At 45.2% G+C, this 27,080-nt stretch overlaps 1 protein-coding gene and 1 non-coding gene across 7 annotated transcripts in view; one reads left to right on the forward strand and one right to left on the reverse strand.

The window, feature by feature from the left end:
* Positions 1-27,080, reverse strand: part of RERE (arginine-glutamic acid dipeptide repeats) — a 562,577-nt gene that overhangs the window by 42,015 nt on the left and 493,482 nt on the right. The window lies entirely within an intron of this gene.
* On the forward strand, positions 14,234-14,371 carry LOC119929112. The gene has a single exon (XR_005451252.1). It is a non-coding gene; the product is annotated as a small nucleolar RNA SNORA7 (small nucleolar RNA).

The following is a 27,080-nucleotide window of genomic DNA, read 5'->3' on the forward strand; positions in this document are numbered from 1 at the left end:
ATTTGTTGCTGGGTGCCAGAGGGTAAAAAGCGTTAGCGCTACCCTTCTATTTACCTGTCACTCAGATTAACTTGAAGGAGCCCTTAGGTGATCTTTCTAGCACCTCACACTGCCCCAAGACCAACCATGGCTCAGTGCCACCTCTGCACACCATGTTAAAGGCAGAATGATAATGATGACCGTAACAGTGATGATAATAATTGTGGTATTTGTTAAGTGCTTATTATGTGCCAGGTACTGTACTAAGCACTGTGGTTAGATACAAGATAATCAGGTCCCACCTAGGGGCTCTCGGTGGAAGTAGAAAAGAGAATCCCCATTCTGCAGATGCAGAAGTTAAGTGATTCGACCATGGTCTCATGGAAGGCAAGTGGCAGAGCCGGGATTAGAACTCAGTTCCTCTAACTCCCAGGCTTGTGCTCTATCCACCAGGCTACACTGCTTCTTATGGGTGAACAATTACTTTGCTGATACATCTGAATTAGGTGTGAGGCTCCCCAAATTTCCTCAGCAACTCCTTCACACTCTATTACCCGCCTCTTTCTTCTCCTTCCTCTGTGGTTTCTCAAGAGGAGGTTTCCCACCTACTCACTAAATCCACCCTCTACTTGCATATCTGACCCTATCCACCTTCCATATGCACATCTTCAATCTCCCAACTCACATTCTGTTTTTCTACCTTTTTAAAATGGTATTTGTTAAGCGCTTACTATGTGTCAAACGCTGTTCTCAAGGCTGCGCTAGGTACAAGTTAATTAGATCAGACAGTCCCTGTCCTGCCTGGGGTTCCCAGTCTAAGTAGGAGGGAGAACAGATATTCCTGTTTTACAATTGAGGAAACTGAAGCCCAGAGAAGTGAAGTGACTTCCCCAAGGTCACAAAGCAAGCAGCTAGCAGAGCCGGGATGAGAATCCAGGTCCTTCTGACTCCCCAGGCCTGTGCTCTCTTCACTCGGCCGTGCTGCTTCTCCAAGCTTACCTTCTACCTGAACCTCACTGCTTCCATCCCCTTATTGACATTGATCCCCAAGCTCGGGACTCCTTCCCTTTCCAAATCTGACAGACCCACATCCCTCCCCATATTCAAAGCCTTCCTGAAATCCCATCTCCTCCAACAAGCCCCCTCTGATGAATTCCCAGCACCCCATTTTTCTAAAATATCATTCTGCACAGGTCTTCCACGTGGCTCAAAAGCCTTCAAAAGGTTTGACCAAGCAGGAGCTCCTTGCTATCAGCTTTGAGGTACTCAAGAGGCTCCCTCTCTCCCACTTCTCCACGTTCTTCTCCAACTATACCCCAGCTTGTGCTCTTGGGCTTCGTTCTCATCAATCTCTCCCACTGCCAACCTCTTGTTCGCATCCCTTCTCCTGCCTACCATTGCCTTCCTTTCACATCATGCAGACCACAGTTGTCCATCTCTGAAGCATTCTGATCTCTCATCTCCTCCAGGAGGTTTTCCCTGATTAACTATTATTCTTCCCAGATTTTCCTTCCTCCTAACCATCTCTGTGACACCAAATCATTCAAAGATTGTATACATCTCATACCCTTTTATTTAAGCACGGATTCTTCTACTTATTCTCTTTTCCTTCTCCTTCCCATCTACAATTTATTTCTGTATCAAACACTCCCGTTAGAGCATAAACTCCTTGAGAGCAGGGGTCACATCTATTAATTCTATTGTAGTCTCAAGTGGGTGCTCAATAAATGCTATTGATTGACATAGCTTTTAATTGCATATTCAATTATGTAATTTGACTATTTGGTAAACATTTTTATGTCTGCCACCCCATTTAAGTGAGAGAACACAGCACTTCTTTATTTTGTACTTTAAAAGCATTTAAAACTCTGTTTTGCAAACACTGAGAGCTCGGCATATACCACTACTACTGCTGCTGCTAAACAGTGTGTTTCTCCTGTTTCTGAGAGCACTTAACTGCTACTTTGGAAAAGCCAAGAACGTTTTACTTACAGTAACTAAAGTTAAGGCCAAAAGCTCTACAGAGTCCCAGCGACACTGAACCTCGAAATCTCCACTTCCCATTCCAAGAGCACCCAAGCCTACCTCAAAAGACTTATTTTACAGGCAGTGATTTCTCTCTCGAATCCAATTCTACTAAGGCCAAAGACCACTGGCCTTGTGGAGGGAGAGACTTCTAAACTAGGATCATCCAGCAAGGCGGGAAACAGAGTCACCCACAATCTTTTCCAGAGGGCACTTAGCCCCATCAGTCTTCAGTCAAATACCATCATCGTCATTATTATTCAGTCATTTCTGGTGGTTGAGTTATGCCCAGCACTGTGCACCTGTGGGAGAGGCCACTACCCAGATAATCTGGAAAACCAGAGAAATCTACAACCCTCGCAACAAAGATCCACTTCAGATCTCTGGGGCAGGAGAGCTCAGTGAGCTTTCGGGAAGGCTTCTCAAATCTGAGACAAATACAGGCAAACTGGAGGAAACTCCTGACTGTCGGCTTTTAAAGCACCCAATCAGCTCACCCCTTCTTAATCTCACTCCTAATAACAGTTGCTTCCCTACTTCTTCTCCTACTGCAACCGAGCCCATACGCTTCACTCCTCTAAACATATTTATTTTGCCTCAATCGTATGCCTCGCCATCGACATTTTGCTCATGTCCCGCCTGAAACTCCCTCTTCCTAGGCATCCAAATGACCACCACTCTCCCCCTTTTCAAAGCCTTACTAAAACCACATCTCCTCCAGGAAGTTTTCCCTGATTCACCTTTCATTCCCTTCACCTTATTCTCCCTCCAATGTCACCTGTGTACTTGGGACCATTCTCCCTAATCTCCTGTACACTCACGCCACCTTTCATTCATTCATGCAGTCAGTCATACTGATTGAGCATTTACCGTGTGCAAAGCACTGTATGAAGCTCTTGGGAGAGTACACTATAATAAACAGAGCCATTCCCTGCCCACAGTAAGTTTACAGTCTAGAGGGGGGAACAGGCATGAATATAAATACATAAACTACAGGTATTAATTATATAATCACATAAGTGCTGTGGGGCTGGGAGGAGGAATGAATAAACGGAGCGAGTCGGGGCGACGCAGAAGCGAGTGGGAGAAGAGGAAAGGAGGGCTTAATCAGGGAAGGCCTCTTGGAGGAGATGTGCCTTCAATAAGGCTCACAGTACATATGTACTTATCCTTATAATACTTTATTGTTTCCCCTAGCAGTAACTTATTTGAATGCCTGTCTCCCTCGCTGGATTGTAAACTCCTTGAGAGCACGGGTCATGTCTACCAAGTGTATTGTACTCCTGCAAGCGTTGGACACAGTAAGCGCTCAGTAAGTGCCTTTGGACTGATTGCCTCTTTGTACCATCAAAGTCTTTCAGGATTAATAAGTATGTAGGCAGAATTTTTCTATTTTATTTATTTATGAGATAAATTGAGGTTCAGGCCTCTAGATCAATTGAATTAGTTAAGGTAGCCTGAGAAAAGAGAACTGCTTTCCCATCCCAAGGGAGGAAGATGCGTAAAATCGGAACAAGCAACGCTAAGACGGTGTTGATACCTTCATGCGCTGATATGCACTTTGAGTTTCACTTGAACAGATGTTTTTTGTTTTCCCTACAGATCTGTGATGAACCACACAAGCCTGGCTTGACAGGGTGCCAGGGGCTGGGTCTTAACTTGCATTAGCAAAGCTCAGGAAGGATATCTCACTCTGTGAAAACTACCCTGACTTCTAAAGGCTCCCTTCCCCCTTCAGCTCTTGGAGCTGTACATTTTTTCCTCTGGAGCCATGTGAAGCAGTTCCCAAGCTTGTCATGTTATTAGTATGGGCCTCTGAATAAGTAAAAATCAAAAACAAACAAACAAAAAAACCCCAAATCCTCACTTCCTTTCTCACCAACCCAGCTTTCCCTCTTTGGAAAACATAAAGAGTGTGGGACAGCTTTCACTGCTGAAATAGGGTATCAATAAAATGATACCAGGAAATTCATCAAGATATTGAGATTAGTTCATGACTGCCTGACTGGTTTAGGTCTGAGCTAAGGGGCCCAGGAGCTATCTGATCCTATCTGCCCATGGAGGAAAACAGCATGGCCTAGTGGCTAGAGCAGGGGACTGGGAGTCAGAATGTCCTGGGTTCTAATTCTGGCTCTGCCACTTGTCTGTTGTGTGACCTTGGGCAAGTCATTTCACTTCTCTCTGACTCAGGTCCCTCATTTATAAAACGGGGATTGAGACTGTGAGCCCCATGTGAGACACAGACTATCTCCGACCTGATTACTTTGTACCTGTCCCAGCGCTTAGTAGAGTGCCTGGCACATAGTAAGCACTTAACACATGCCATTAAAAAAAAAAAAAAAGACAATGATGCAGAGTTGGCCCAGTCCAGTTCCAACCATGATACACAACCATGCTAAAAGACGCATCAAGAGCTCTGGAGAGAGGTGTTAGAATACACTTCCACTCTCTGAGAAACTCTTACAACTCAAGACTTCCAGTACCATCCAAAGACCTACAGAGTCATTTAAGAATTGCGGGGGGCCGATGACTGCGCCCATAGGCACACACCCAAGAAGATGTGCGAATGAGTCCCTTCGTGGGAAGGGAATGTGACCACCACCTCTACCAATAATTTAGTACGGTGCTCTGCTCACAGTAAGCGCTCAATAAATACGACTGAATGAATGAATGGATCAGAGCTCACAACCTTCTGAATTCCAGGCTAGAGTTGAAGAGCTGCCTCCATGGCTGTGAGACCTGGACAGCACACGGGTGACATCCTGCTTCTTGAGAGTTCTACCACTGCCATCTATGAGACCTTCTCAATAATATCAAATGGAAAGACAAGATTCCCTTGGACTGTAAACTCCTTGAGAACAGGGATCCAGTCTACCAACTCCACTGTGCACTGTACTTCCCCAAGCATTTAGTTTAGTGCTCTGCACCCAGAAAGCACTCAATAAATACTACTGATTATTAATAACAGTGGCATTTTTAAGCACTTACTATGTGCCAAGCACTGTACCAAGCGCTGGGGTTTGATACACGCAATGGGGTTGGACCCAATCCCTGTCCCACATAGGGGTCAGAGTCTTAATCCCCATTTTACAGATGAGGTAACAGGCAGAGAGAAATGAAGTGATTTACCCAAAGCCACACAGCAGACAATAGCAGATCTGAGATTAGAACCCAGGTCCTTCATTCATTCAATCGTATTTATTGAGCGCTTACTGTGTGCAGAGCACTGTACTAAGCACTTGGGAACTACAAGTTGGCACCACATAGAGACAGTCCCTACCCAACAGCGGGCTCGCAGTCTAGAAGGGGGAGACAGACAACAAAACAAAACATATTAATAAAATAAATAGAATAAATATGTACAAATAAAATAAATAAATAAATAGACTCCCAGGCCTGTGTGCTCTATCCACTACTAGTATCCCCTGCTTCTCTTGATTGACTGATTGATACCAACAATGGTGAGTAAGTTATGCCCATCTCAGTGTGACTACGCTGGATGGGACACGTGAGGAGAATGAATGACAGAAAGACACTCAAACAACTGCTATATCGAGAAATGTAGGTGGGAAACTTAAAGCAAGGGCGGCAGAGGAAACATTTTCAGAGCCCAGTTTAACAAAGTCTCAGAAGATGCTGAATACCAGTTGAAAACTGGGAGTCAGGTGCTGAAGGCAGAGGAGTGTGGCATACCACCATAAAGGCAAGAACTATGACTTCTGTGTCTCGTGAATGATGCTTAATGAATGCCAATGATTGATTAAGCATTTTTTGGCATCTTTCTGCCTTGGAATCCTGTACCTGAGCCCAAAGGACGAGGCCTAATTCAGACGAGCTAAAACTAGACATATGGGGGAAAAAAAAAGTCAATGTAGCCCTGTCACTTTGGTTCTTTTCAAAGGGCTTTCGGTGAGTGTCAGATGCTAACTCCTCCGACTAGGAACATTTCGTTTTCGGTTAAAGCTGGAGAAATTCTCAAGCTATTACGATGTACCAGAGCAATGATGTGTGATGGATATAAGTGTCATCCTCAGGCAACACACTAAGCAGAAAGAAAATCCATAGTAGTTGCAGCCGGACCACAGTTGCTGTCATTTTTCCGTGACAGTCTCAAATTCCTGTCGTAAGAAAGCCTCTAAGTCAGGGAAATTTAACCAAACAAAACCTGCAAGAAACAGCAAAAGTAGTAAAACAATACTGGGCTAAATTGTGAATGTGGCTCACTGGTGTGTAATAGAACTGAACTGGATAAAAAAAAATGAGGGAAACAAGACTTTAGGGCCAACAAGAAACAGATCAAAACCCCATCAGCCTTGAGGAATGAGAAAAGTAGAACCAGGTGTGTCCTTGCAATGTGAAGCAGCAAAGCCTCGTGGATACAAGCACAGGCCTAGGAGTCAGAAGGACCTGGGTTCTAATTCCGGCTCTGTCCTTGTCTGCTGTGTGACCTTGGGCAGGTCATTTAACTCCTCTTTGTCTCTGTTATCTCATCTGTAAAATGGGGATTAAGACTGTGAGCCCTAACTGGGACAGGGACAGTGTCCATCCTGGATAACTTGTATCTAATCCAATGCTCAGTACACTACCTGGCACACTGTAAGCACTTAACAAATACCACTTCTTTTTAAAAAATGTACTTCTGCCTAATCACTCCCTATGGTGAGTCATAATCATCTCATGTGGTCACACGGGTTAATCTCATGTAGGTTAACACAGGACCTCTTTGAGGATAGACAAAGCACAGTAAAATAATCAAAGCCCCTGTTTAGTATGCACACTTTGTAAACAGCTAGTTCTTGAATAATAATAATAATAGTAGTAGTAACAACAATAATAATTGTGGTATTTGTTAAGCATTTACCATGTGCAAGGCACTCTATTAAGTGTGGGGGTGGATACAAGCACATTGGCTTGGACACAATCCCTGTCCCACATGGGGCTCACAGTCTTAATCCCCATTTTACAGATGAGGTAACTGAGGCACAGAAAAGTAAAGTGAATTGCCCAAGGCCACAAGGCTGACAAGCGGTAGAGCCGAGATCAGAACCCGTGACCTCTGATTCCTAGGCCCATGTTCTATCCACTACCCCATGCTGCTTACTGTGTGCCAGGCACTGTACTAAGTGCTGGAGTGGATACAAGCAAATCGTGTTGGATGCAGACCCTGTCCCACGTGGTCTTAATCCCCATTTTACCGAGGAGGTAATGGACACAGAGAAGTGAAATGACTTCTCAAGGTCACACAGCAGATAAGTAGGAAGCCGGGCTGAGAATCTAAGTCCTTCTGACTCAAGGATTGGGCTCTATCCATGCTCTGTTCCTCATGCTTCCTCCTAATCCAAAGGCCTGACCGGCCCATTAACCCGCTGTGCAACTCAGAGTATTCCAGACTCCAAAGGAGAACTGTTTTGGGAGGGGACTGGGTAGGGGAGGAGGGTGAGGGAGCAAGACTGTGAGCCCACTGTTGGGTAGGGACTGTCTCTATATGTTGCCAACTTGTACTTCCCAAGCGCTTAGTACAGTGCTCTGCACACAGTAAGCGCTCAATGAATACGACTGATGATGCAAAGGAGCGTAAGCAGGCTGATGAGCCCGTGACCTCCCAAACAGGTGACTAGCTTAGTCACTAGTCATCACTGTCGGAAACATTTCCTCCATTCCCCTGTACGTGCAGCATCGTGGTAGGCATTAAAGAGCAACTTAAGCAGCCCCTGGCCGGCAGAGTTGACATTACACACCATTAAAATCCTAGAACGGTGCTTTGCACATAGTAAGTGCTTAATAAATGCCATCATTATTATTATTATTGGCATGGCACAATCACATCTGAACCTGAGGATAAACCAACAGAGAAAATGAACAGACAAATAATGACTGTGAATATCTACCCTTTTTTATGTGATGCAATTATATGTTTCCCCAGCCTGTTCAAAACTCTCTTCAAATTCTACTGCTGTTAAGGAAACTGAAGACCTATCAAAGGTATTTACTGAGTGCTTACTATGTGCAGGAAACTGTACTAAGCGCTTGGGAGAGGACAACAGAATTAGCAGACACCCTCCGTGCCTAGAAATCTTTAGGGAAATAAAGGGGCAGAATGCATATTCCTGATCCTGATCTGGGGCAGATAGAAACTTGGCACAATTCACCAGATCAAACTGAAGACTGTTTTATCCCAGCTGTACTCGGGGGGATGGGAGAACGGGCTTCTTTTTTAAAATCTACTACTCCAGAGGCCCTTGCAACCTTCCCATCATTCCCAAATGAGATTTCCTAAGGATGCTGTGATTTCCAAGATGTCCCTGAACCGTGGGCACTGACCTCCTGCTGCATAATTTCTTTTGTCTCGTAAGCACCTAGAATCTCAGCTTCACATGACACAACGTGGTAACGCTTCACCATCGTGGGGTGAAGACATTGTGCTGATGTGCCCTGGAAACTAATCTGCTGCCTCAAACACACTGGTATATTAGAGCATCTATCTCCTGACATCATGTTAAGACAGCCACAAAGGGTTGAGACCCTCACTGAGGAATCCAAGGGTTCGTTTCAATTATGACTCATACCCAGGTGGTAAATAAAGATGGCAAATGTTTGTTACTGAGGCAGTCATAAAAATCCCACGTTGCCCACTTTCCTTTTACAAGAAGAAAATTTATCTGATCAGGACTCGTTTTTACAGTAGGGAAATGGGCTTTGATTAGATCATAACAGATCTGTTGCCATAGGTAGCAAACACCTCCTAAGGTCAGTGCCTTGGCTTCCCCCAGCCAGAGAAAGTTTTTTTGGGGGGGTTTATTGTTGTTTTTTTAATGGCATTTGTTAAGGGCATACCATGTTCCAGGCACTTTACTAAGTGCTGGTGTAGATACAAGCAAATCAAGTTTGACACAGTCCCTGTCCCATATAGGGCTCACAGTCTTAGTCCCCATTTTACAGATGAAGTAACTGAGGCACAGAGATGTAAAGTGACTGGCCCAGGTCCTTCTCACTCCCAGGCCCATGCTCTACCCAACAGGCCATGCTGCTCCTCAAGTTGTTAGCTACTTGGAACCACAAGAGAACTTCACATTGATTATGCGCTTAGTACAGTGCTCTGCACACAGTAAGCCCTCAATAAATACGAATGAATGAATGAATTATGCTTTCCAGAACTATGCTGCATTATGAACAGTCTTTTTGGGTGTGTTTGTGTGTGTGTGTGTGTGTGTGTGTGTGTGTGTGTCTGTTTTGTTTCAAACCATCCAGAAAGTCCTATGGAGGTTCACCAGGGAAATGCATAAGAAAAGAAGCTGCTTTTCCCAGGCAGCAAAGGAGCTGATTCATGCACCCCAGGAAGGAGTGGTTCTGGGCAGAGGTAAGCCCCCCGGATTTTCTTGATCGAGCTGGAAAAAGACTGCTTCCTCTTCCCTGCCCATCGCTGGTCGAGTGACGAGCTACCTATGACTGCACAGCTGGTCCACTGAGGTCAGCCCAAAAGCCCCTCATTCAGGGGATGCAAAGAGAAGTCTAGAAAGTTGGGGTTGGTGTTCTGTTTTGGAGTTTCCTCTTTTGTGAATCTGTAGTTCATTTGTAAATCTGCAATTCATTTGTTTTCCATCTCTATTTGGAGTCACGTCCTCACATGGTTTTCAATGACATCTCCGATTAAAATGTTATTCATTCATTCGATCGTATCTATTGAGCGCTTACTGTGTGCAGAGCACTGTATTAAGCGCTGGGGAAGTACAAGTTGGCAACATATAGAGACGGTCCCTACTCAACAGGGGGCTCACAGTCTAGAAGGGGGAGACAGAGAACAAAACATGTTAACAAAATAAAATAAATAGAATATGTACAAGTAAAATAAATAGAGTAATAAATGCATACAAACATATATACATATATACAGGTGCTGTGGGGAGGGGAAAGAGGTAAGGTGGGGGGGATGGGGGGGGAGGGGGACCACTCCACTTATGTGATCATTCATTCAATTGTATTTACTGAGTGCTTACTGTGGGCAAAGCACTGTACTAAGCACTTGGGAGAGTACACTGTAACAACAAATAGGCAAATTCCTGCCCACAGAGAGCCCTCAGCCTAGGGGACTATGTTCATAGTTCTTCAACATACTCAGACACAGCTTCCTTTGTGATTCTTGCCAGATTCCACATCTCTTTTATTTCCTCTGGATTGCCTAGTTTAAGGAAAGGCTATTATTTATGTTACTGACCCTAAGTATCTTAGCTAGGTAGCTCCTCTTTAACCAAACAACTAACAAGTATGATGATGGGATTTATTTTCTATCCCCAGGCATCAAAAATGACCCACAGAACAACTACAGAGCTCGGATCTGTATGCGGAGAAAGAAAGAGAGTGTTTTTGCCCTCCACCCTGTGATGAGGTCCAGGGCTCCTAAGCTGGGAGATTCTGTCTCCTTCCTGTCTGTTAGGACTGTCAGTTCCCCCGTAGCCAGCTTCCTGCCGTCGACCCCCGGCCCACGTCATCCCCCTGGCCTGGAATGCCCTCCCTCCGCACATCCGCCAAGGTAGCTCTCTTCCTCCCTTCAAAGCCCTAGTGAGAGCTCACCTCCTCCAGGAGGCCTTCCCAGACTGAGCCCCCTCCTTCCTCTCCCCCTCCTCCCCATCCCCCTGGCCTTACCTCCCTCCCCTCCCCACAGCACTTGTATATATGTATATATGTTTGTACGTATTTATTACTCTATTTTATTTGTACATATTTATTCTATTTATTTTATTTTGTTAATATGTCTTGTTTTGTTCTCTGTCTCCCCCTTCTAGACTGTGAGCCCACTGTTGGGTAGGGACCGTCTCTGTGTTGCCAACTTGTACTTCCCAAGCGCTTCGTACAGTGCTCTGCACACAGTAAGCACTCAATAAATGCAATTGAATGAATGAATGTTGCCAACCTGTACTTCCCAAGCGCTTAGTACAGTGCTCTGCACACAGTAAGCGCTCAATAAATTCGATTGAATGAATGAGTGAATCACAAATGACTGATGGGAGAGTCAATCATTCATTCATTCAATCATATTTACTGAGTTCTTACTGTGTGCAAAGCACTGTACTAAGTGCCTGGGAGAGTACAACAACTGACACAGTCCCTGCCCATTTCGAGCTGCAGTTTCACTAAGAAAAGCTGAGATGATGTGGGAGGGGAGTTACGTCCAGCCTCCCCAATTGCTGGGGATCACGCCTAAGGGGCTGATACCAGAAGCTCCACCCTCCTCCCCCACAACTTTCTGGGCAAGGCGGGCAGTCACGCCAAGACCGCTGGTGCCAAAATGGCAGACTCCCTTTTTGTCCCCTGCAAGAAGGAGGTGGCCCCCCGCTCTTCAGATCCCCAGCGGGCTGCTTCTGAGTGGCTCTTCTTGCCCCCACCCATCCCCACCCCAGCTGGTCCAGCAACCTGGGAGGCCAGCCAGAGATGGTGCAGGAGATGCCACACAGGGCTGTATGAGCGCTGAAGCGTCCAGGTCTGGATCCATGACCACTGCCCCTTGTGCTACCCTGCATGGTGCCCATTCCATGGCAGGTCCAAGGCTCCGACTTCCATCCTGTCCCCAGTGGAACCCCAGGTCGCCTGGATAATAATTCTGTTATTTGTTAAGCGCTTACTATGTGCCAGGCATTGTACTAACCTCTGGGAAGGATACAGGCCAATCAGGTTGGACACAGTCCCTGTCCCACATAGGGTTCCTAGTCCCAATCCCCATTTTACAGATGAGGTAACCAAGGCCCAGAGAAGTGAGGGGACTTGCCTGAGGTCACACAGCAGACAAGTGGTGCAGCAGAATTACAACCCATGACCATGACCATGACCAAGCCAGTACTCTAGCATCATGCTGCTTCTCCATGCACCAGGAAAGGGGGAGGCGGTCAGAGGTTCCTCCTCACACAGCTTCGGCTTGAGAAACTGCTCGAAGCGGGGTGCTGGGGGAGGAGCAGGAGGAGGAGGAGCCTGGGGAATACCTCTTCCTTCTTCTTCTCCTCCCTTGCCCTTCTCTCCCTCTCCTCTCCCCATGCTCCAAACAGAAGTCACCAACCTCCCCTCTTAACATTCCTTCCCAGTCCCCAGTCGAGTTAATAGGTCTTATCTGAAGTTCGTATGATCAAGAGCATCTACATCCAGGGCTGGGAAGGAACAAAGTCATTTGGGCTTAAATGAAAACCATATTCTTTAAATGCAAATTGCATGGAGCGCCGAGGCCAGAAATATCAGGCTGGATTTTTGACTTCTTTTTGAAACATCCTCTCCCTTTAAGATTTAAGCCTAGCTGTTGTAAAACTCCCCTTCAAATGGTGCCATGGAGATCAAATCGATAGAAGGATTAAGTTCAGGGTGATAGCTTCGGCCTATTCTTACCTTGCAGAGAAGGACTGCTTGAACATCGTTCATTTGGTAGAAGAAAAGCGAAGTGTAAAATGGCCAGAGAGGTCTTTCAAACCACATTTGGTTTACTGCTCAAGGAGGGGTAATATAAGACATTAATGACACGGCGCAGACTTGCTTTGAAGTCCAGGGGCATTTCTGATTTAACATTGTGGGGAAAATCAGCTCATAAGACAAAAGGCTTGATTTAAGGGCACGTGGAATCTGAAATTAATGATGCTCAGCTTTCTTCTCACTGCAATGTGATGTGCCTTTCTATTAGCATCTCATCAAAAACATAACCCTCCTTCCCCATTGAGCAGGAAAAAAAATAAAAGCAGAGAGACAGAGAGAGAGAGAGAGAGAGAGAGAGAGAGAGAGAGAGAGAGAGAGAAGACTTTTTCTATTAGCATTAAAAATGAGTTCTTCATTGGATTTATATTCCAAAGCTCTCCACTAGCCACTCAGGGAAGCCACTTGCCATTTCAACCTGCAAGGCTAGGCCGCATTAGGTTGGGGTGCATGGTTCAACAGTTCGGGAGACTTGGCCATCCCGCCTTGACTGCCAAAGACACTATTTAGGATCAATTTAACATCATCTCATCACTGACAGCAGCACCATTTACTATGCACTTCCATGGGCACTGCATCGCACGAGGTGCCCGGGAAAAAGCCTATAAAAGTCCACGACATCCGTAGTCTCAAAATGCTGCTTAACCTGGGGGTGTTCTTACCAGCCCCATCGCAGTAAAATCAGAAAAGAACGGCTCAAGTACACAAAGTCTGCGGTTGGCATAACCCCCCCAGAGAAGCAGCGTGGCTCAGTGGAAAGAGCAAGGGCTTTGGAATCAGGGGTCATGGGTTCAAATCCCAGCTCTGCCAACTGTCAGCTGTGTGACTCAGTTCCCTCATCTGTAAAATGGGGATTAAGACTGAGCACCCCCTGTGGGACCACCTGATCTCCTTGTAACCTCCCCAGCACTTAGAACAGTGCTTTGCACATAGTGAGTGCTTAATAAATGCCATTATTATTATTATTATTATTATTCAAGGACATCCTATCATGGAAAGTTACTGAGCGCCCAAACTCCTTGCAGTCATTCAATCATTCCAGATTATTTATAACAGATTGGCTGCCCAAGAGGATAAAATGCAATCACAGCTAAGATGACTGAAGATGACCCAGAGGAGGCCTCTTAAGCTACCTTTTGCCCTGCTCTTCTCCAACAACTAGACAACACAGTTTCTGAAGCTAAAAGGCTTCTTCAGCCCCGCTATGTACACAGACCAGGTAGCTCTGTGGCATAGAATAAACATGCTGTGCCTGACCTCCTAAACCTAATGCTCCAGCTTGGACCTTCCTTATCCCCAAGAGTGCTACAGTGCAAACCCTTTAATCCTTCGTGGACCAGTGGAAAAAAGTAACAACAACAGTGGTAGTTGTAAAGTTCTTACTATGTGCCAAGCACTGTTCTAACCTCGGGGGTAGATACAAGGTAATCAGGTTGTCCTACATGTCTTAATTCCCTTTTAACAGATAACAGGCACAGAGAAGTTAAGTGACTTGCCCAAGGTCACACAGCAGACAAGTGGTGGAACCGGGATTAGGACCCACATTTCTGACTCCCAAATGACCTCTGACCTCCATAAGTATAGGGCAGGGGGCAGAATCCCTAAATCTGAATGCCAGCTCTACTGTGTACTGCTGGGCAAATCACCTAACCGCTCTATGCCTCAGTGCCCTCATCTGTAAAATGGCGGAGAAAGTACCTGTTCTCTCTCCCTCTTAGACTGTGAAGACCCATGGGGAGGGGACTGTGCGGGTTCTGATCATTTTGTAGTAGTAGTAATGAGATTTCCCCTCTCAGGGTCACACCTGGAGGGTTTCCAGTATTCTACCAGTCTCGACTATGGGAGGGTGAGTCAAGCAGAGGCCCATCCATTCCATTCCCAGCTTGGGCAGTGGCTAGCGAGTGGAAGGCAATCTGCTACAAGTCAAAACTCACCTGTGCTGGGTAGCAGCAGCAAGGGAGACAGTCAAGGGTGGAGACTCAAGTTTACTGTGCGGAAGGAAGCAATGGTAAACCACTTCTGCAGTTTTACCAAGAAAACTCTACGGATACACTACCCAGAACAACTGCGGATGGAAGTGGGTTGTTCAGGGAGAGATGTGGCCATGGCGTCGCTATGGGTCGGAGACAACTCGACAGCATGAGACAAGACAAGGAATGGAACTGTATGAGTATCCACTGGGTGAAATTCACTGTGTTGGGAACTTCAAAACAGAACAATGGCATACTCCCCACCCACAAAGAGTTTATACTCTAATGGGGAAGACTCATGTGGGAAACCACCTGTAACTGAATATCTTATAACTACCCTAATTCCTAACTCTGGGTTGGGCGTATATGATGTGCTCTACATCATCATCATCATCATCAATCGTGTTTATTGAGCGCTTACTGTGTGCAGAGCACTGTACTAAGCGCTTGGGAAGTACAAATTGGCAACACATAGAGACAGTCCCTACCCAACAGTGGGCTCACAGTCTAAAAGGGGGAGACAGAGAACAAAAACAAACATACTAACAAAATAAAATAAATAGAATAGATATGTACAAGTAAAATAGAGTAATAAATATGTACAAACATATATACATATATACACGTGCATCATCATTATTATCATTATTTTTTCCCACAGTACCATCTGGGATGGGGATTACAGATGAACAGACCTGCAGATACCCACCCAAGTTCTCGTCTACATAGGTCCTGAAAGGGAATGCAAGATTTTACCATAAGTGCCAACTCATCTAAAAAATGCGGCATACGGACGCTATTTTTCCTGGTCTCTTGAGGGTTGGGGAATTACTCAAATAGGCCCCTTACCTGATAAAAAGCTTCTAGAGGGTTTGGATGATCCTTCTATATTGATGAGTTTAGGCCTCCCAGAAAATCTAACACTAGACCAGAAAGCCGATGAAAGACTAGCTTTAGTTGTGTGGACCAGAGAATTAACCAGGAGGCATACCACAAGAGAGTACCAAGAGGAGCCAAAGCAGAAGGAGCCTATCATCTTGCTCCAATCAGTCAAAACATAAGGATGACAATTTTAATTTTTCAGAAAGAAGGTGCCAATCTGTGGCCATTGAGGCTAAATAATCCTACTTTAACAATTCATACTGGTGAGAAATCAAGGCAATTTATTTTGCACTCCTAATTATGTAACACAGGAAGAAGGCGGACGTGAGGCCAGCTCAGGCAAAAGGATTCTGGTTCCCAGGTTGACAGGCGCTTACTTCCACAAGGGTATTAACATAACCCAAACAACATTTAAGTAATGCTCTAAATTCACCCAGAGTTGCACAACAAAGACACTCATGCCAAACAAATAGCACTTCCTGTTCCAAAACAGGGACCCAAGCTGCTCTGCCACCATGGGAACAGGTGGATGAAGAAACAGGATTAAGGATGGGTGAAATGGCCCAAGTCGGTGAGTGACGAAGAGCGTGCGTGCGTGCGTGCGTGCTCTCTCTCCCCGTGCCAAAGAAAAGGGAACAGCTGCAGGTAGTTCTGAATATTACAAAATAGGAAAGGGTGGTGAGGAGAATGTGAAACAACTAATGTTCTCCCAATGAGTCAGATATGAAACATTCCCCTTCTCCTCATAAACTGCTCTATTTGTTCGCTTGTTTGTTTCAGCAAAAAAAAAAAAAAAAAAACCAGACAGACAGGCTGGTCTCATCTCCCCCATTGCTGATTGTTTTTTTTAAAATCCCACTTATTTTCACTGCATGTAATATTTGAAAATTTAAGTCCCATGGAAGCACTACAAAGAAATTTCGCCACATCGAACTTGCTGGTCTTCTCATTTCAGAATGCGTACTTCAACCCTAAAGGCTTCTGAACATATTATTTTTTGAGTTCTCTTGCTCACCCACCCACCCCACCGAGGTATTCCCATTAGGATAATTGTTCTTCCAAATGTCGCTATAATCCCAAAGGGTGAGCAACATTTTTAAAAGGGTTTGCTACGGAGCTGCCTCTGCAGTTATTAAATGAGTTGCACAGAGCGAAACCGAGGATTTTCTCTTATTCATTCATTCATTCATTCATTCATTCATTCATTCAATTGTATTTATTGACTATTACTGTGTGCAGAGCACTGTACTAAGCGCTTGGGAAGTATAAGTTCACAACATATACAGATGGTCCCTACCCAACAACGGGCTCACAGTCTAGAAGGGGGAGACAGACAACAAAACAAAACATGTGGATAGGTGTCAAGTCATCAGAATAAATAGAAGTAAGGCTAGATGCACATCATTAACAAAATAAATATAATAGTAAACACGTACAAGTAAAATAAACAGTGTAAGTTCTGGGGTAGCACAAGTTAATCAGGTCAGACACTCTCCACTGGGGTGGTCATTTCAAATGCATTTCCATCAGTTTAAGATGATCAAAGATGTCTTTGGTAAGATGGCCAAAAAAGATTGGTGAAAGAATCATCAGGCGCGCAGGCCACTGCCACTGTAAATTCATTCTCAGGAAAGTGGGGGCCTGCCTCTACACCTGTTTTGGGTGGTGGTAGGCTTGCAATAAATACAGAGCAAGCAGGAGAATGTCAACAGATGGCATCGCAATCAGTTGCAGCGGATGGCATAGCAATCGAGTAGGCGAAAATGGCAGGTCAGCCCAAGAACAAGGCATGAAGCGGGACTTTGATCCTAATGTAAATGCATTGTTAATGGCCGTTGGATTTAGTGATTCCTGGTAGGCAAATTCCAAAGGTACAGGGGACGGGGATGAAGTGAACTGGTAAACTACTTTTATACATCCCCTCCTCAGGTCTAAGGCTTGAGGGGACCAGAGATTTGTCAAGTGAGGGTAAATGCCCCAATCCTCCTTACATGAGGGGTTTTTTTAAATTTGCTTATTTTTTCAGGGGCCACTGGGAGTGAATGCAGCACTTTTCAGATCAAATATGTTTCTCCAGGAACCTGTGGGAAATTCAACAGACACCAAGCAGATTTGCTCCAACTTAGGAAGCAATCTCAGGAGATGTCGGAGTAGAGGGAGGTGGGGGGACAAGGTGACCCCAGCAGCATCCAAGAGACCATGGCACTTTGGGAGAATCTGAAAACACGCTGGAACCTGGTGATAAAGGGAAATGGGATTTCCCAGAGACTCATAAATCACTAACCCAAACCACAGACTAAACCAAATGTCAAACCCTCACCTTCCACTCCTGCTGATTGGAGCAAACTTTTTACCCAGTGGAAACCTGATCCAGCAAGAACATTAAACAAGCAAAACTAGATTTGGATGGAACTGTTCTTTAGAATGCGCGGGCAGGGAGGTCGTACGCACGTATGGATGTGTGTATTCACGTATGAGGGTTGGGGTGGAAAGACAGGAGGAGGCTTAACACAAATCCTAGGCCTCTGAGCACAGCCTCATTGTGATTTCCATATGAAATATTCAATAAGCTAAATATGCTCTCAGCTTTGTGTGCAGTTCTCCATTAATTAGGAGCAAATCATAGCAGTGACAGCCGCCTCAGCTCTTAAAGGCACCTGCAACTCCAAACAATCCTTCACTCCAAGTTATTCAACAGCAAAGGAGATGCTGTCACCCAAGTGTCTCTGCCTGCTGCTGAACCTTTCTATTTTTGTGCCTGTCCAGATTTAGGGCTGGCAATACTCAGCCTGCTGCCGACGGCGGGCTTGAGTTCCCTTGGCTCGAGATATAAAATGAGCTGACCAATGATAAAGACTCTGGGCGTCCACTGGGGGTTTTTGGCGAGAACTCTGCTGCTTTGGTGGAGGAGTCGGAGACGGAAGGAAAAAAAGTAGCACTGAGTTATCCAAACTGAGGAACAGAAACAAATATCTAAAAAGTGCTGGGTGTTGTGGGAAGGGGACTTGTCTACCGACTCTGTTGCACTGTACTCTCCCAAGGGCTTAGTAATAATAATCATAATAATTGGCATTTGTTAAGCACTTACTATGTGCAAAGCACTGTTCTAAGCGCTGGGGAGGATACAGGGTGATCAGGTTGTCCCCTGTGGGGCTCACAGTCTTCATCCCCATTTTACAGAGAGGTAACTGAGGCCCAGAGAAGTGAAGTGACTTGCCCAAGATCACACAGCAGACATGTGGCGGAGTCGGGATTCGAACCCATAACCTCTGACTCCAAAGCCCGGGGCTCTTTCCACTGTTAATATCTGCCTCTCCCCCTATACTGTAAGCTCACTGTGGGCAGAGAATGTGTCTGTTATACTGTTTTCCTGTACTCTCCCAAGTGCTTAGAACAGCAATCTGCACACAATAAGCATTCAAATAGGACTGACAAAAATAAGACTGACTGATGATTAATATTAAACTAAATTAAAAACTAAACAGGGAATTTCTGTTGTGAACTAAGAACAAGAGCCAATACTTATGACCTCACTGCTTGGTAATCTCAGTTGCCACCATCAGTACCAACCAGAGATAATTACTTACCTTCCCTGAGTTTGATTTTGATTTTTTTTTTTCTTTTTAAGCTTCTGGAGATCTCACAAGGAATAGTTGCGAAGGAAAAAAGATTACACAGAACTTTGATGTGGTTAAGCGCTTTCTATGTGCCAAGCACTATATGAAGCGCCGGGATAGACAGGATTAGACAGAAGACAATCAGGTCCCCCATGAAGCTCACATTCTAAGTAGGAGACGGCACATGTATAAATCCCCATTCTGCAGATGAGGGAACTGAGGCACAGAGAAATGAAGTGACTTATCCAAGGTCATGCAGCAAGGCAAGTGGCAGAGCCAGAATTAGAACCGGTCCTCTGACTCCCACTACGCAACGCTGCTTCTAAAGTATGACACAAAAGGTCAACAAAATTACCACCGAATACTGTGGATCTCTGTTGTCCAACAGGATCTGATCTACTTGATGAAGAATACATGACAGGAGAAAAATGAAAACACTCTTGCTGCTGACTTCCCTCCTCTCAAACGTTACTTCCCTCTCCACTCATTCTTCATGGGTTTGCAGAAACCTCTGCAACACCGAAACAATTGATCTTCTCTGTCAACATAGGACAGCTGCTGTGACTGTACACAGTCCACACCCTCCCCCCCATATAGCCCAATCCCATACTTCCTTTTAGTAGCTTTAATTACTGCCTGAAACAAAATGTTTATACAGTGCACCAGCCATGGAGTCCATTTAAAAGGGACAAGGAGGCAGTAGTGAATTACGTTCAGCATTTGTTAAGTCGGCACTAGGGCAAACATCTGCTCCAAGGTTGTGGTGAAAACATCTCTATCAATTCGGCCATCTTGTCTGGAAAATTACAAACCCTGGAGGGATGTTTGCTATTAAAGTTTCAGCCATTCGAGGAGCAGCACTCTGACTGATGCAAGACACACACACAGAAGAACACTGCTACTAGGAATATAATGTGCCATTTAATAGTCACTTGCATGAATTTCTATCTCAGACAGGCCTCCTTGGCAATTTCCAATCTTCACAGTGCACAAAAAGGCAGGGGTAGGGGGTGATACTCACCTACGAAGTGCACAGCTGAAAGAAATAAAAGCAATCACAAAACTCCAGGTAGCAGTCTTCAGTAGGGGATTTGTATGGAAGAAAGTTCAAAAGCTAAGGAAACCTCCTCTCCACCCTCCCCTCCCCCTTGGCTTTTCCTAGGGTTCTAAATGTTCAGTAACTCCTGCAGGAGTGGGTATTGCTCTGCTACATTATTTTCCCAGGCTTGGTAGTATTCTTGCTTTAACGTACATAATTTATCCTTGGGGAGTTTGCAATCCTTGCATGATTTTCCTAACCCAAATCCCTTACCTCAAAGACTAACTTCTCAGAGCACCTAAACAATCCACTCCCCATCTTCCCAAGAGAAGAAAACCCAAACCAAACCCCCGCAAGTCACCCCAAAGAAAACAGAGGTGGGCACAGGGCCTACCACTCAGAGACAGGCATGTGCCTAGGGTCCCACAGCCTATCATCATCATCATCATCAATCGTATTTATTGAGCGCTTACTGTGTGCAGAGCACTGTACTAAGCGCTTGGGAAGTACAACCACCACATCCTAGATGCAGTAGGGAAGGAGGCATATGGTCTAAGGCAGTCAGTCAGTCAGTGGTACTTATTAGAGTGCTTACTTACTGTGTGCAGAGAACTGTAATAAGTACTTGGGAGAGTACAACAGAGCAATGTAACACACACATCCTCTGCCCACAACAAGCTTGCAGCCTACAGGGAGACCTCGTATCTGTTGCTGAAAGGTTGCGATGTTGTGGACCAGTGTTACTTATTCTTTTATGCCTCAGGCAGGAGCGGGGCAGATGGGGCAATCACCCTGGGCTCCAGGCTGCTAGAAGAACCCCCGCAACACGAAGTCACTCCCACTCTAGAATGTTTAGCACAGTATTATTGTTTTTATCGAGCACTTACTGTGTGCAAAGCACTGTACTAAGCGCTTGGGAGCATACAATGCAACAACTACCCCTACCCTTGATTAATTTAGGGTGCATCTACCCCTACCCCTGATTACTATCCTTCCCCTACCACGAGAAGCAGCATGGCTCAGTGGAAAGAGCATGGGCTTTGGAGTCAGAGGTCATGGGTTCAAATGCCGGCTCTGCCAATTGTCAGCTGTGTGACTTTGGGCAAGTCACTTAACTTCTCTGGGCCTCTTTACCTCATCTGTAAAATGGGGATTAAGACTGTGAGCCCCCCGTGGGACAACCTGATCACCTTGTATCCTCCCCAGCGCTTAGAACAGTGCTTCGCACATAGTAAGCGCTTAATAAAATGCCATTATTATTATTATTGATTAATTTAGGGTGCATCTCCCCCACTAAACTGTAAGCTCCATGAGGGCAGGACTCACGTCCACTGACTACATTGTTCACTCCCATGCCCTTTGTTCAGTGCCCAGACCACAGAAAGCACCACAAGGAAAATCTGATTTTCTGCATTTAAGAAGCCTGGGGTTATAAAATGGCAACACTGCTACATGCCAGAAGTCCCTCCGGGGTCCTCATCCAGTAAGCACTCAATAAATATGACTGATTGATTGATTGCTTCATCACTCATGAAATATACTCGGTTCTCCTAGGACACGAAGAGCGTGTCTTGAGAAACGTCGTGTTAAGGAAAACTTGTGTTGTGATATTCCACCCAATGTAACACTGGGAAGTCAAGTCCAATTATGCGGTATGTCAACCCCAAACAGGTGTATGTTGCTTGAAGAGGGGAACTCATACCCTAATTCCCTAACAATGTTCTAAGCAGAAGAGATGAAGTCGCGTATTGTGGCAGAGCTAAATGTTCACAACTGAAGTTCAAACCAGCTGGCCCAGACCACCATTTTACAACATTATCCATGAATCTTAGTCTCCCTGTTAACATTCCAGTTCTGCAGTTCCACCAGGGCAAAAGCAGATAGATTTCTACTTCCACTGTTGTAAACTTGAGTCACTCAGCTAAGAGACCCTATGCCGCCTTTCTTTCATTGCTAATAACTGTGGCACTTATTAAGCGTTTACTAGGTGTCAAGCACTGTACTACGCGCTGCGGTAGATACGAGATAATCAGATTCCATATGGGACTCACAGTCTAAGTAGGAGAGAGAACAGGTATAGAATCCCCATTTTGCAGATGAGGAACGGACGCCCAGAGAACTCAAGTGACTTGCCTAAGGTCACACAACAGACAAATGGTAGAGCAGGGATTAGAACTCAATTCCTCTGATTCCTAGGCCTGTGCTCTTTTCACTTGGCCATACTGCTTCTGATCTCTGGACCTAGCCTTAACCTCCAGCGCTCTGAGAAACCAAATCCCAAATTATGGGTTTTTTGGTGCTGTTGGTGTTATTTTGGGGGGTCTTCACGTTACCAAAATACAGTTTTAGAAGCGCAGCATTTTACATTTCTGGATTACTGGAAAGCTGTCAATGTGGCCTAGTGGAAGTCAGGAGGAGGAATCCAGTTCAGACAGGTCCATTGATGAACACAAGAGCCACAATGAAAGAGCTGCCAAAATAAGATGCCTCACCCGATAAAAGGGGGAAAAAAAGATCAAAACCCATACACATTTCAAGATAGGTGAAAGCAGAACAATGGCTTTATACCACGTAGCAGGGGGCTGCTGGGCTACATTCACTGGGAAAACACCACTCTGGTTTACCGTGCCAGGTGGACTTCTTCATTGCAGAAATCCAGTAGCGGTGTTGGTGTAGTAAAGAACTAAGATTAAATATAAAAATCCCAAAGAATGGGTGATTTCCTTTTCGGCGGCCTTTGACCGCATTACTGGCTGCAGGAAGAGAGCGACTTCATTTCCTGCCCAGCTGTACGGTAATCTGAGGACACTTGAAGAGTGCCATGGCTAGAGGGACATCAGAAAGGCTGGAGGCGGCAGGGAGGGGAGAGGGAAGGAGTTTGAGACTATTTCAAAAGCAGTAAAGAACAGGCTTCTTTAAGGGCATATTACCAACTCTATTATTTCAAATCTTTTTTTTTTTTTAGATAAGAAACAAAAGTTAAGTCCTTTCGAGCCAAAGGGATTTGTTCCAATTCCCAAACTGTGGAAGGAAGTGAGGCTTAAAAATGAATACAGTGGAATTCCCAGGATGGATTCTCGGAGGTGAGGGATCATGGCTAGATTTCTGAATAGAAAGGAAAATGCTTCTGTCCAGTTGTGCAATAAAAGCCCAAGGAAAGACTCTGAGAAGGAGAAGCACAGAACACAACCTTCTCAATTAGCTAATTACAAGACTCAAAGAATGTATGTTATCTCTAAATCACACAAGACATAGGTGACTGCAATACAATCTGGGGGGAGGGGGTGTGTGGGTGGGGTGTGTGTGTGTGTGTGTGTGTGTGTGTGTGTGTGTGTGTGTGTGTGTGTGTGTGTGTGTGTGTGTGTGTGTGTGTGTGTGTGTGTGTGCATGCACGCGTGCGCTAGTGGGAGAGTGTGTTTGCATTGTCAGCTGGGGATTGAATGATGCCTAGATCAAGGAACCAGAAAAAGAGCAACTGAGGAACTTTAGCAAAAGCCTTCAAGCAAGTGATGCTAACATTAATAATTATTGAGGAGGCGGTGGAGTCCATCCCTAGGCAGCAAGAAACCCTTTTCCCCGGCTGTCTTTCAAAGATACATCTAATGAAACCAAGTGAAAATCCTCCCTGAACCCAGGATGTGAAGACAATCGGAAGGGCGGTGGATGTGAAGGCCAAGGAGAAGGGTCAGCTGAGAGATCAACAGCGTAGGTGTGCCCAGGGACTCTCCAAACGTGGATTCCAATGTTTCCAATCGGCTCCAGAGCACAAGAACCATTTACCAACAGGTCCAGCTACACCAGGCTCCATATCCAACTGCAGTCTCAAGCACTGAATCCATTGGAGGGCTATTACCAACACCCAACTGGCAAATGTCAAAAGCTGTTAGAGGAAGCAGCTCTAGAATACAGGAACACACACAAGACTTTGGCTATAAAAGGGAAGACAAGAAATGCCCAGATAAGGAGGGTTTGGAGTCTAAAAGATCACCTTGAAAATAAGCTACCTCTGCCCTTGGGACACCCTTTATTTTCAAGCTCTTTCAATCTTGTCTGCAGAGATGATGAATGGAGGGAAGGATTTCCAAAGGTTACTCAGGGATAGGTCTTGACATAATGAATCGAGTTTAATTTTAACCATATGAAGTATCTCCCATTACTTCTCTCCGAGTTCACTCGAAAAGGTCAAAACTCAAATTACCCCGAACAGGACTAATAATACCTAGAACTCATAGAGGCCAGTTTCTTCTTCAAAATACTTTACAATGCTTACTAATTTACTCCCAGCAAAGCCTGGATTATCACCAGTTATTAACCCCACTTTACAGAAGGGGAAACAAGCAAATTAAAGGGTGGTTGGTAGGAACGAGTTAGGGTCTGAACTCATACGCATACCCAATAAAATAGCTCTGGGAACAAAATGGATGAAATGTGCATTCAGACCTTATTCTGAATCAACAGGATTTATTGAGCACTCTCTATGGGCAAAGCACTGCTTTTAAGATCTTGGGTGGGTATGATAGAGGAAGAAGACATGATTTCTGTCCACAAGGAGTCTACATGTAATGGGGAAAATAGACTTAAAGTAATTTTAAAAACAGGAGGGGGTGCTCCCTCCACAGTAAAGTATGCAAAACGATATGTACAAAAGTGAAACGAGCAATTGTGAGACTGCATAGATGCTAAGCTAGTAGAGAGGAGAAAACTCCTGAAGGAGGTGGGATTTCAAAAGTGCTTTGAAGATGGTAAGAGCTATGGTTGGCAGCAAAAGTGGGAGCTTTGTCAAAACATAGCTTTCCACATTCTATTTCATTTGCTAATACATTCAAATACAAAATCTCTAAATGGGCTTCCGTAAAAGACTGTCCTAACCTTTGAATGTACTTAACAAAAATTGCCTTGGTTATACAGATTGCACCTCTGATAGGTTGAAAGTATTTAACTGATTTAATTTCATTTAATTCTAAAGTCCCGTGAGAGTTAGACTGGTACAAAGTCCCCATTTGACAGGTAAGAAAGCTGGGACTCCCAAACCAAGGAATTTCACTTTGCTGGACTGAAAAACTGGAACCAGAAACCCCTCGTTCTTGGATCACACTACCTAACTGTCAAGCATACAGTGTCTTTGGATGAGGGAGGGAGGGAGGGAGGGAGGAAGGAAGGAAGGAAGGAAAGAAAGAAAGAAAGAAAGAAAGAAAGAAAGAAAGAAAGGAAGAAAGAAAGAAAAGAAAAGAAAAGAAAGAAAGAACCACCACCACCATCACAAAAAAAAAAAAGCTTTCACTGACCCAAATGGACAGGAGGTTACCTCCCTCTGCAGGTACCCAGACCCAAGGACCTGGGATTTTGGGGCCAGTAGTGGGGTTCTGGATGGGACCATAACAAATCATTCATTCATTTAATCATTTTTATTGAGCCCCTAACTGTATGCAAAGCACTATATTAAGTATTTGGGAGAGTACAATGTAACAACAGACACATTCCCTGCCCAAGCTCAGCTTACAGTCTAGTGGGGGAAGCAGACATTAATATAAATTAACTGCAGAAATGTACATGGCTGGGGTGGGGTGGGGGCAGTGATGAATTAAAGGGGCAAGTCAGGGTGACTCGGAAGGGAGTGGGAGAAGAGGAAAGGAGGGCTTAGGAAAGGCCTCTTGGGGGAGATGTGCCTTCAATAAGACTTTGAAAAGGGGGAGAGTAACTCTCTGGGATTTGAGGAGGGAGGGCCAGAGGAAGGTCATTAGTGTGGGGTTGGCTGTGAGATAGACAAGGTTGAGGTATAGTGAGAATGTCAGTATTAGAGGACAGAAGTGTGTGGGCTGGCTCATAGTAGAAGAATAGCGAGGTGAGGTAGGAGGGGGCATCAGCCCTGAGTGGCAAGGTGCTCAGCAGAGGGGAAGGTTCCTGCCCATTTCCACTTGCTCCCCATTAAATTTTGAACTAAACTCTGGAGGGAGTCTCCCTACTGGGTGAGGAGTCCACTATGTAACTTCCCAAAAGTTCATGTAAAGAGAAGACCTTTTTATGCACCCTGGAAAGCTTCCCCCACCAGCCCGGGCGTGTGGACGCCCAAGGGTGGCGGACAGATGGTTGCTGCTTCTGTTCAGGATGAGTCACTGGCAAGCAGTAAGTTACCTGGCTAAGGAATGAGTCAGGGGAGTTGGTGATAAAATGGGGAAAATATTCATCTCTATTGACTAATAATAACAACTGTGGTATTTGTTAAGCGCTTACAATGTGCCAGGCACTGTACTAAGCACTGGGAAGGATATGAGTAAATCAGGTTGGACTTAGTCCCTGACCCATGTGGGGCTCGCAGTCTAAATCCCCATTTTACAGATGAGGCACGTAGGAAGTGAAGTGGCTTGCCCAAGGTCACTCAGCAAGACAGGTGTTGGAGCTGGGATTAGAACCCAGGTCCTTCTGACTCCAAGGTCCAACCACTAGGCCAGGCTGCTTCCCCCCAAGGGCTAATGACAAAGGGGTAATGGTAGTAGTCACTTAGATCCCCATGTGGAACAGAGACTGCATCCAACTTGATTACACAATCTACTCCAATGCTTAGTACAGTGCCTGGCACATAGTAAGTGTTTAAATACCACAACTTATTATTGAGTCATAAATCATACCAAGGTTGTGGGCTCGTAAGACAGGGAGGGTGGTGGTGTTGCCATGTTGGACAAGTCAGGGGGAAGAGAGAGTTTGGGTAGCACTTTGGGTGCACACGATAAGTCTGAGTTGTCAGTGGGACTTCCAAAGAAAGATGTCCAGAAAGCAGGAGGAAATGAGAGACTGTAGATAAGGAGAAAGGTTAGGGCTGAAGAGGCAGATTTGGAAATCATTTGCAAAGAGATGGTAGCTGAAGCCATGGGTGCAAATAGAGGCAGCGTGGCTCAGTGGAAAGAGCCCGGGCTTGGGAGCCAGAGGTCATGGGTTCTAATCCCAGCTCCGCCACTTGTCAGCTGTGTGACTCTGGGCAAGTCACTTAACTTCTCTGGGCCTCAGTTACCTCATCTGTAAAATGGGGATGAAGACTGTGAGCCCCCTGTGGGACAACCTGATCACCTTGTATCCCCCCAGTGCTTAGAACAGTGCTTTGCACATAGTAACCGCTTAACAAATGTCACC

The sequence above is a fragment of the Tachyglossus aculeatus genome, chromosome 5, assembly GCF_015852505.1.
Source record: "Tachyglossus aculeatus isolate mTacAcu1 chromosome 5, mTacAcu1.pri, whole genome shotgun sequence".
Taxonomy (NCBI): Eukaryota; Metazoa; Chordata; class Mammalia; order Monotremata; family Tachyglossidae; genus Tachyglossus; species Tachyglossus aculeatus.